Source organism: Alligator sinensis, unplaced genomic scaffold, assembly GCF_000455745.1.
Source record: "Alligator sinensis unplaced genomic scaffold, ASM45574v1 scaffold31_1, whole genome shotgun sequence".
NCBI classification, from domain to species: domain Eukaryota; kingdom Metazoa; phylum Chordata; order Crocodylia; family Alligatoridae; genus Alligator; species Alligator sinensis.
This window is the reverse complement of record NW_005841884.1, coordinates 2,319,781-2,329,326: the sequence shown is the minus strand read 5'-3', so window position 1 is coordinate 2,329,326 and position 9,546 is coordinate 2,319,781. Positions and strand designations below refer to the sequence as shown.

Genomic DNA, 9,546 nt, shown 5'->3' with positions numbered 1-9,546 from the left:
TTGGGGCGTGGTATTAGGGGCTGGTAGGAGCCACGCGTAGCCCATAAGGCTAGGGTGCCTGGGGAGCACCCATTACACTGGGAGACGCCCAGGGGGTCCAGGAACACACAGGGACAGAGGTCCCGAGTAGCCGTGCCCAGGGAGTCATAGGCAGCCTCCCAAACCTACTGAACATCAAAGACATGGTTGGCGAGAATAAGAGGGTGCCTTGGGCCGGCCTTGACACGGAGCGAGGGAACTCGAGGAGATCACAGCCCTCCTTAAAGGACCCCGCTGTGACAGGGAGCCACATAGCAAATAATCTGAAAAGGTTATTTGCTTTGTTTATAACACAGATTTTGCCTGCATTCCTTTCTTCTGCCACATGCCTGAATCTTGTTTCTAAAATAAAAAACTGTGCTTTTTCTTCAAGTGCAAGGGAAAGCAGCTAATTTAAAACAATTAAGCAACAGCTAATTAAAATCATCTCCATGTCCTAGAAAGGCGATCGGCCAGGTACTCAGCACGAGAGCTTGGCTTTGTGGAGCAGCATCTTGTTAAAGTCCTCAATCCCGCAGTGGACTCAGATGGGCCCATCCTGTGCGTTATCTGCAGAGAGTGGTTGATCCGTTTCACAGCAGCAACCTTTCCCTTTCCCCCTTTCTCCTGCCCAGCTCGGTTTCACAACATACCTGAGCCACCAGCTGTGCTTTATGAAGTCTAAAATTTTCAACTGGTTGTGTCTTTCCATGCAAACTCATTAGACACTATTTACACCCGCTGCAGCTGTGAAGAGAGAGGTTCTGAACTCTGGCATTCTACAGTAGGCTTTGTTTCTCATTTACATTTGCATATTAAAGTGTTTGCCTGAAATAGGCTATTGAAATTAATTCAGGATTAATTGGTGTCTTTATCTCATTAGGACAATCTAATTTAAGGATGATGAAATTGTTTAGCCTCCCGTTTGCATAATTAGATTGCTTTGAATTGCTGTCATTATTGGCTCTTTAGCATCATCTGTAGGCCTCAAACAGACAAGAGCTTCAACCTCATAAAGACCAATCATGTGTTACAGCAGAGTGCTGTTAACCCCTTTTAACCCAAACTCACTTGAATAAGCCATAACACAATAGAACGGACTGGTCTCTGAGCAGCAAAGACTCAGAGGTCTCCTCACCCTGTGTAATGATGCTTCTTTTGCTTTTATTTACATGTTTGGGTCTGAGATGTACAGTAATTAAAAGCAACCTTAGTGAAAGGCAAGTCCTAGAGAATCAGCTAGCAGAATGAAGGGGCTCTTAGGGCTGCTTTGTTTTGCTTTACCTCCCAGCAGAAGAGGCACTGGCTCTCGATCTGCTATTTTGTAGTCAGACTTCCCATCAATGAAACTATTAGGACTCTTTCCTAAAAATGATCAAAACTCAATCCCACAGTGCAGCTATTCCAATACTACAGAGAAATACATGGACACTGCACAGATTTTCTCTCCATAACATGAACGTATTTGTCACTGGTAGCTCTGAAACGTACACAAGGCTCATTCACACATTACATAGGGACTAGGATGACCCAGATTCAATCTTCTTATCTAATGTCAATGTCTCGTCTTAAGTAAATCACAACACATCCAGATCCTTAGAGGTATTTAGATGTTAAACTATTGACATCAACGATAGCGAGGCCTAAATACCTTGGAGGACTAGGACATTAGTCATGCATCTTTAAAAGGGAGGTAATGACACTTCCCTTCTTTGACTGAGACATGAAATGCATGAAAGTACCTGAACTAGAAAGAAGAGCACAATTTGACCTTTTCTTACTGTCCTGTAATTGTTTTCCAGACAAACAGAGACAAATATCATGAACGCCCTAAATAGTTTGGAATAATGTTTCTGTCCATGGAAGACAACACCTGAACAAATGTAGATACTTTCTTCTCTCTAGTTTCTGCAAAAGAAATTTGGTAGAGCCATCCTGTGGACAACTCAAGATTTGAGCTGGAGAACTGCAAAGCTCCTGTGTACAAAGCTTGGTATTTCAGTCCTGGTGTCTGAACTGGGAAATACAATGCAAGTTCTCATTGCAGGAGGTACAGCCATAGAGCAGCCAAGAACAAAGAGTTACTAGGAGGGAACTTTGAAACATCAAAGTAATGCATTTAAAGGGATAGTGCAAACCATAGGAAAGGCAAATTTAAAGCTAGAGTTCTCTGTTGAATGATCAAGCAACTAGGCTGGGGGAGGCTGTTGCACGGAAGCAAGCTAAACGCTTAAAAGGTATCTTCCCCAACCTTTTATGAAATCTGTTCAACCACTCCAAAGCTATCCCAGAAATCTTTGTGCTCCACCGACTGTAATGGAGCTATACCTGTTTACCTCCACTAAGAATCTAGTCTCTAAGATATTCTAGGGGATACAATGAGTTTTCTGACACCTGTCACAAAGAATGATGCTTTCCTGGATATCTCCAGGAAATCAAGTTCTGCCAGTGGATTGCAGACAGGGGCTCCAGACATCAGTAGCTATGCATTTGTTTTACAGAAGTGCCTACTGCCCCCAATCAGGATCAGGGAGCCAGTGGTCTGGTTCTGGTACCCACAGAAGTACCAGATAGTGCCTGTCCAAAAGAGTTTACTGTATTAACCTAGGATAAGAGATGGTAACTGGACACAAGACAGACTGGGAAGGTTAGGGTTTTCAAGAATATTAGTTGAAATATTTTTGTATCATAGCCCACTTCGCTAGGTATTCAGCACATTCAGTAAATAGATTCCTTTATTCTAGCTTTGCAGTTCAGGTCACAAAAATAAAAAGCAGACTTTCCCCACTGACTTCCATTTATGGTGGGTTAGCTCCTAAAGGCTTCAGCTGAGATGCGGGCTCTATTGTAACGTGTCATACATAACCGAGGCAATTTTTGCCCTAACAAGCTTGCAATCAAAAGCCAGGAAGACAGACAAAGGGAGTATCTTTAGCCCCAAATCACAAATAGGGACTGAGGCACAGATCCCCAAGCAATCAAGGGTACCCAGCTCCCACTGGAATCACTGCTAACTACTCTCTGCATCAAGTCATGCTGACTTTGCAGCTGGCTACAGACAGCACATACCCACAGGACTGACTAAATCAAATGTCAGAGAGCATCAGAGATGTTCCACAGGAGTTGAGCAGGCATGCAGTGGAGATGGCCTTTCACCACTAAGTATATCTAGCTGTTTCAGCAATGCTGAGAGTCTACCTTGGCCCAGCTTGGTGCAGAAGGTGTGATTCTCATTAAGGGACTACTGATTTCTCAGCTGGGAGCACAGTCAGTGAACCTGTTCGGTGAGTCAGTTCACGTAAGGTAACAACTGCTTGTGTCTTATTGCCTTGTGAATTTATGACCCTGGTAACCACAGGTTAGGGATGATCTATATCAAAAACACTTGAGCTATAAACTCATGACCAAAGAGAACAGTAGCTATTCCTCCACCTGAGAACTTTGCTCAAGTGAGAGAGACAAAAGTGGTGCTAACTACAGTTTTCTTAAACTATGAAACAGCCAGAAAGAAAGAAAGAATGGAGGAACACTTGACATAGATATGAGTGAAATTTTTCAACCTAAATGTTTTTTCCAGCAAAATGCAAATTTGGAAACACTTAACATTTTCCAGAATTGATATAAATTTTACTGACTTGTTAATTTCCAAGCAAATAAGATATTGTTTAAAAAAAAAATTCAGAACTTTTTATTTTTCCCAGAGTGTCCAAAACATTTGTTTTGATACAAAAATCACTTTACATTTAGAAATGTCCTTTCATTTTCTTTCAAAGAGTAAAAAATATTTAAATATTTAGTAACACTGACACAAAATATTTGATTTACACCTGCTCAGATTGAAATGGACCCAATGGCCTTGTCACATAGGATACTTAGTACATGTAAAATCTGTGCAGTATTAAAGTTAGAACATTTTCTGAGCAGTTGCACAGTATTGTTTACTACAATCTCTAACATACACAGTTCACTGACTGTTAATCCCAACTCTAGTACTGCACTAGCATCTTTACCTGGCTCCGGTGAGATATTGGGGCTGGGATGACAATCAGCTGATTCTTCCTCCTGACGTGTGGCTTTCCTCATCCCACCTTGAGAGCTGGTACAGCAGAGGCATCGCTGGTTGCCATGGCTGGGTGAGGACTGCAAATTGCTAATACTCCCTCTGCAGAGCAGTCTGATGCTTGCTAACATGTGTTACTTAATGCAATCTGGAAATATTCCTTGCCTGAGAAGTCATAACTTTGCTAGATATGAGTGCACTTAAAACATGAACAACCACACGTTAAAACAGTAAAACGTGTGCTAAGTGCATTTAACAAATGCTAAGTGTAACTTGCAAAATGGCTCTAAATTGTCTTTGACCTACTGATTCATTAACATTTTAAAAAATCCATTCAGCCCAAAAATATTTTTGGGGGATTATCATTTAACTGAGAAATCCATTTGCCTCACTGTACTTGGGAGTTGAGGATGAAACAAGAACACATCAGATTCCTGGAGAAATGGGATCTTGGTTTTTACAGCAAGAGAATGGACTCAATAGGGGGAGGATATCTGTCTAGTTTATCTGAGCCTCTTATTTTTGCAAAATTTGTCATTAGGACTGCAGTCCTGTCTAGAGGACTGCAGTCCTGTCCCCACTACAGTCCCCACTACAACTGTACAAACAATGAGGACAGCTTCAGCCTAAAAATGCCTACAGTCTAAATGCCTAAGCTCTATAGATAACAGGTGCATACTGTAAAATAGACAGGAAACAATTACATATTGTCATTACAATATGCAGTGGTCGCAACTCACCAGCTGGAGAAATATTGTCAAGTTCTTCATAGGCATCATGGCAGAAAAGAGTTTTTAAAGAGGATCTTGAAATCGCCATCAAGTAGATATTTCCCATGCTTCTGGTTCATCCTATTTCCATGTGGGTTAGAGACCTTTTTCAGCTAGATTTTCTTATAGCATTTTGGCATTTCTGCTGCTGATCATGGCAGGAACCTAAAAAAGGCAGAAATGAACAATTTATATAAGAACAAGTAGAAATATTTTGCACCTCGAAAACATTTGTGGTGGTAAATAAGAATTTAATTTTGGCATCAAGGAAGCAGGAAGTCTGTAAGAAAATGAGTGGGTGTTCTGGGTTTCACTGAAGTTCTTACTTTTGTTACATCACCCTTAAGCAGAGGGGATACTCAAGAGATACCTACTGAAGCTAACAAAGGCAAGGCGATGTTAAGATCCTGAATGTAGAGCTAGAACTATGTGATAAATTAAAGATTACATAGTTAGCAGCACAGGAAAGAATCCAAGCATTCTAAAGGCACTCAGGAATGCAGTGACTGTGCTGCTAACGGAAATTTGCTCTTTAAAATCAGTTAGCATACTGGAAGATAATAAATGTTTTCTATCTTTTAAAAGTGTGCTGGGAGAATATGGGGAATTACAGGGCAGTGAGCCTTACTTCAGTACTACATAGCACTGGTTAAAATAACTGAATAGAGAAGGCCAGATCTGGTAAAAAATGATTTAACCCCATCAATTGTAATGGAGCAACATCTATTTGCTGAGGATCTGGCCCAGAATAATTAAACAAAAAGAATATAATACAATAAGACTATCTAGAAGGGACTTACACACACACACACACACACACACACACAAAATCATGCACCTCCCATCTACTGGAATTATTTGAGTATGTGAACAGCATAATAGATAGCGCAGGTTTAATTAACATATTTTATATGAACTTTCAGAAAGCTTTTGACAAAATGATGTACAAGAAGCCAGTAAGGAAATTAAGTAGTCCCATTGTAATAGGCAAAGTGCTGCTATGAATCAGGAACTGGCTAAGACTGGCACCAGAATAATTTAGGGTGAAAACACAAAATAAAATTCTCCTTGGGTAATCTACCTCAGATTTCTTCCATAGTAAGGCAAAATCAGGGTCTGGAGCATATATGTAACCAATTCTACAGAAATAGCTTCCAGCACAAGGATCTACTATAAAGCGTCCTCAGCTGGTGGTAGAGGGGCAGTAATGTAGTTGAGATAAAGTTAGACAAGCTTTTGAATGCAAGACATTCTTCATCAGGTCTTCTCATAATGAAGTATCTTGCACCAGTGTAAGGCTGCAACTCATGTGCCCACTCCACATTTACCCTGGAGTAAAGTAAAATTACTCCGGCATATGTCACATGTCCACATTCCAAATCTGTTTTAAATCACATCTTCTGATGCAAACCTGTGCATTTCAGAATCAAAGGGCCCTATTTTGATTTTGTTTACAAGGACTCTTGTAAATTAGATTCAACATTATTTACATTAATCAAGACTGAACTGTGAGGAACTTCATAAGAACCTAACCGTGCTAGATGAGTGGGCAGTATGGGGCGGCAGATGCTATTCAACATTGAAAAAAACATGGTCGAGCACACTGCAAAAGGTTGTATGAACTATTCACATATGGCTGGATTTTAAATTATCTATAACCACTCAGGGAAAAGTCCCTGGCTTTACCATGGTCAGAATCACCAGCTAATGGATACTTCTTAAGCCCTCAGGCTTTAGATCTATATCCTTTTCTTCAGTGTAAGTTTATTAACATGGCTGAAGTGTTGACTAAAAAACCTTGACCTTTTGGGTTCACTTTCAGGTCCAAAGTGAGCCATTCATTTAAAATAAAAAAGTATTTTGTTTCAATTTTAAGCTATATTAAAAATAAACATGAAGGGAAATTTTCAAGATAAGAAATCATTTCAAGTCAGCAAATCAAAACAAATCATTTTGACTTTTTCAAAAATTCTTTTTTAAGGTTTTGTTACTTTTCCCGAACAAACAGCTCATCCAAACCATCTTGATTCCCTATGAGTATTTTGATGCTGTTGTCACTGCGTTTCATACAAGGAAAAAACAATCTGGCCAAAAAGTTTCACCCAACTCTAATCAACAAAAGTTATACTTGTTCAAATTATCACCAAATGCTTCAGAGTAGGAACCTTCACCAGTATGCATAACTGAGAAGGGGAGTAATATATCCTTACTCTTTGATAGCTACTACTGGGGAGACCCACCCATTTAATACCTTGCCAGGTCCCAGGCCTCCCTTAACTACTTCCTGACTAAGAGGCAGCAAGCCTTATATTTCAGTTTCTTTAGGTCATGCAACTAGCAGCTCTCATGTGACTTGCAAACTATGGGTCCCATTTTTAAAGGGCCCAAGGGCCACAACAGGTACAAAGGGGTATGCATACACCCAAAATCTTAGTGCCCTGTTACTGTTACATATGCAACAATATTCATAGTTGAGCCAGCATCCAAGCTGTATGTTTATAACACAGTAACCAAAACCCTGCCTCCCCCAGCCCCAGGGTGTGATTGTAATGAATTGTTGTTCAGCTTCCAAATTGTGCTTCTAATGTTTTGGTCAATGACTCCTGACCCATGTAGGTTATTGGTCTCATAATCACACAGCTCAGACTTCTTACCAGCCAATCAGATTTCTCCGTTGATCAGTGTTGTAATCAGAGATTCAGCACTCCAGCATGGATTATTAAGTTTTAACAGTTGACACATCATATCTGATACCATAATCTGGCAGCACTTTACAATAAGTGACAGGTCCTCACTAATTCCTTTTGTATTCACTGTAACAACGTTAATCATGAGTGATGAACTTTGCGTATTCATATGGATGTAATAGGCAGTTCCCAAGGACTGAGACTGTAATTTAGCTTTAACCTAATGGGCACTGATTGTAACAATAAGCAATTATGTCAGCTAAATGCAGTGTTGATGGCAATTGATGACAGCAGTCAGAGCCATGACACCATTTTGGAACTCAGCTTGGAATAGCCATTTGTAAAGCGGTAATGGCCAAGAAGAGTAACAATGTGTCCTCTCCTGTGCATTCTATCACAGAGCTACTTTCTATCAGATAGTGAGGACACTGCCAGCTGTGAAAAATAAACCACAAATTTCTCTTTACTGTGGGTCAGTTAATGCAGGGCTAGCCAAAATCCAACCTGTTAGAAATATATACCTGCTGGCATTCCCTAATCACCTTAGAGAGGAAGCATGATCCAGTGGTGAGGGCACCAGCCTACGACTTTGGAGACCTGGTTCAATGCCCTCCCTGCTAAGGAGGAGTCATTTAGCCTTTCTGTGCCTCAGTTCCCCAACTGTAAAATGGACTTAATTGCTTTTCCCTACCTCAGAGAGGAAAACCCCAGCATGCTCTACTGTTATGCAGTGTTTGAGCAACAGGGATGCATTGGATGCTGGGAATGGTAATTTCCACAATCTCTATATTCAAATCAGGAGCATTAAACCCTAGCCCAGTTCAAATCAGGACCAGGGTTTTTCCTGTTTTCCTGGGATTTTTGCTATTGACTTTAGTAGAACCAAGTTTACACCTAGGGCATCTGCAATCAGATCTGACTGTAATGTACATAGGTGACCTGGATGGCTGGTAAGAGAAAGTCTAAAGCCTACAAAATGAATTAAGCTGTTAAAATGGGAGGAAAACTACCCACATATTTGTAGTAAGTCCTGTGCCTCTCCCTACTGCAAGTTAAATTAACATACATCCAAAAGCCATTCATTTAATAAAAACACTCCACAGCTCTTGCATGGTAGACACCTAGACACATGGGTATCTTTTGTTGCCAATACAATACCAGCATACAATACTGAACAAGAACATGAGCTGTCACCTAAACAACTACAGCTAGTGGGTTGTATTATTTGCTTAGATTTAAAGCTACAGAAGACAGAAAATAGTTAATTTATCCTTAAATATCAGTTTTCTTGACTGTTCTGATGTTGCCTACTCAAGCTGCTCTTTTTATTTTCTTGAAGCACCAGCACTTGGAGTCATGTGAATGAAAAAAATGCTGCTCTATTTTAAATAAAGCATATTTCAAATCCTCATGTTTGTACAGAAGAATGGGAATGGGAAATTGTGATCCAAGTGCACCTCAATATCTCAGATATCAGAAGGCAAATAAAAAATGCAAAATAGTACCTACCTTATTAATACTTTGTGTAATTTATTAAAATGTTCAAGGGTGGCAATATTGTTTTTAACAAATCATGCTTGATAGGTGGTTTATATTTACATATGACACTATAACTTTCCTAATCACTTGAACCCTGATCACTGTTCTTTCTCAAATTCAGGCAGCACACACCTTGGTCTCAAGTTCCCCTTGTATCATGGGGTTGACCCACTTAAGACCACAGTACATACTCTGGGATAATTAAGGACAAGTCCTGCCAATCATAGAGAAGAGGTTAAATATAAGTAACCTTTCAATTTACAATAAAAAACACTATTGAGAAAAGTGCTTTGACATCAGAACCTAATCAATGTCCACCTAATGCTGCCAAGATACTGTCAGCCATAACATTGTTTCTGAAATGCTCAGTAGGTCAGGTCTACTGACTCTGCTTTAAAGAGTTAAGCTCCACGAGAAAATGTAAAGTTGTCATGCAAGCTTCAGGACCCTAAATGTATTTCTTGATGATCAA

The 9,546-nt window shown here is 40.0% G+C and overlaps 1 long non-coding RNA gene across 1 annotated transcript in view; it reads left to right on the top strand.

Moving 5' to 3' along the window:
* The window catches only part of LOC102368097, a 1,598-nt gene extending 915 nt beyond the window's left edge, over positions 1 to 683 (top strand). The window contains exon 2 of the long non-coding RNA XR_323123.1: positions 480 to 683. This is a non-coding gene — a long non-coding RNA (uncharacterized LOC102368097). The remainder of the gene's footprint in view (positions 1 to 479) is intronic.
* Positions 684 to 9,546: the final 8,863 nt, after the last annotated feature.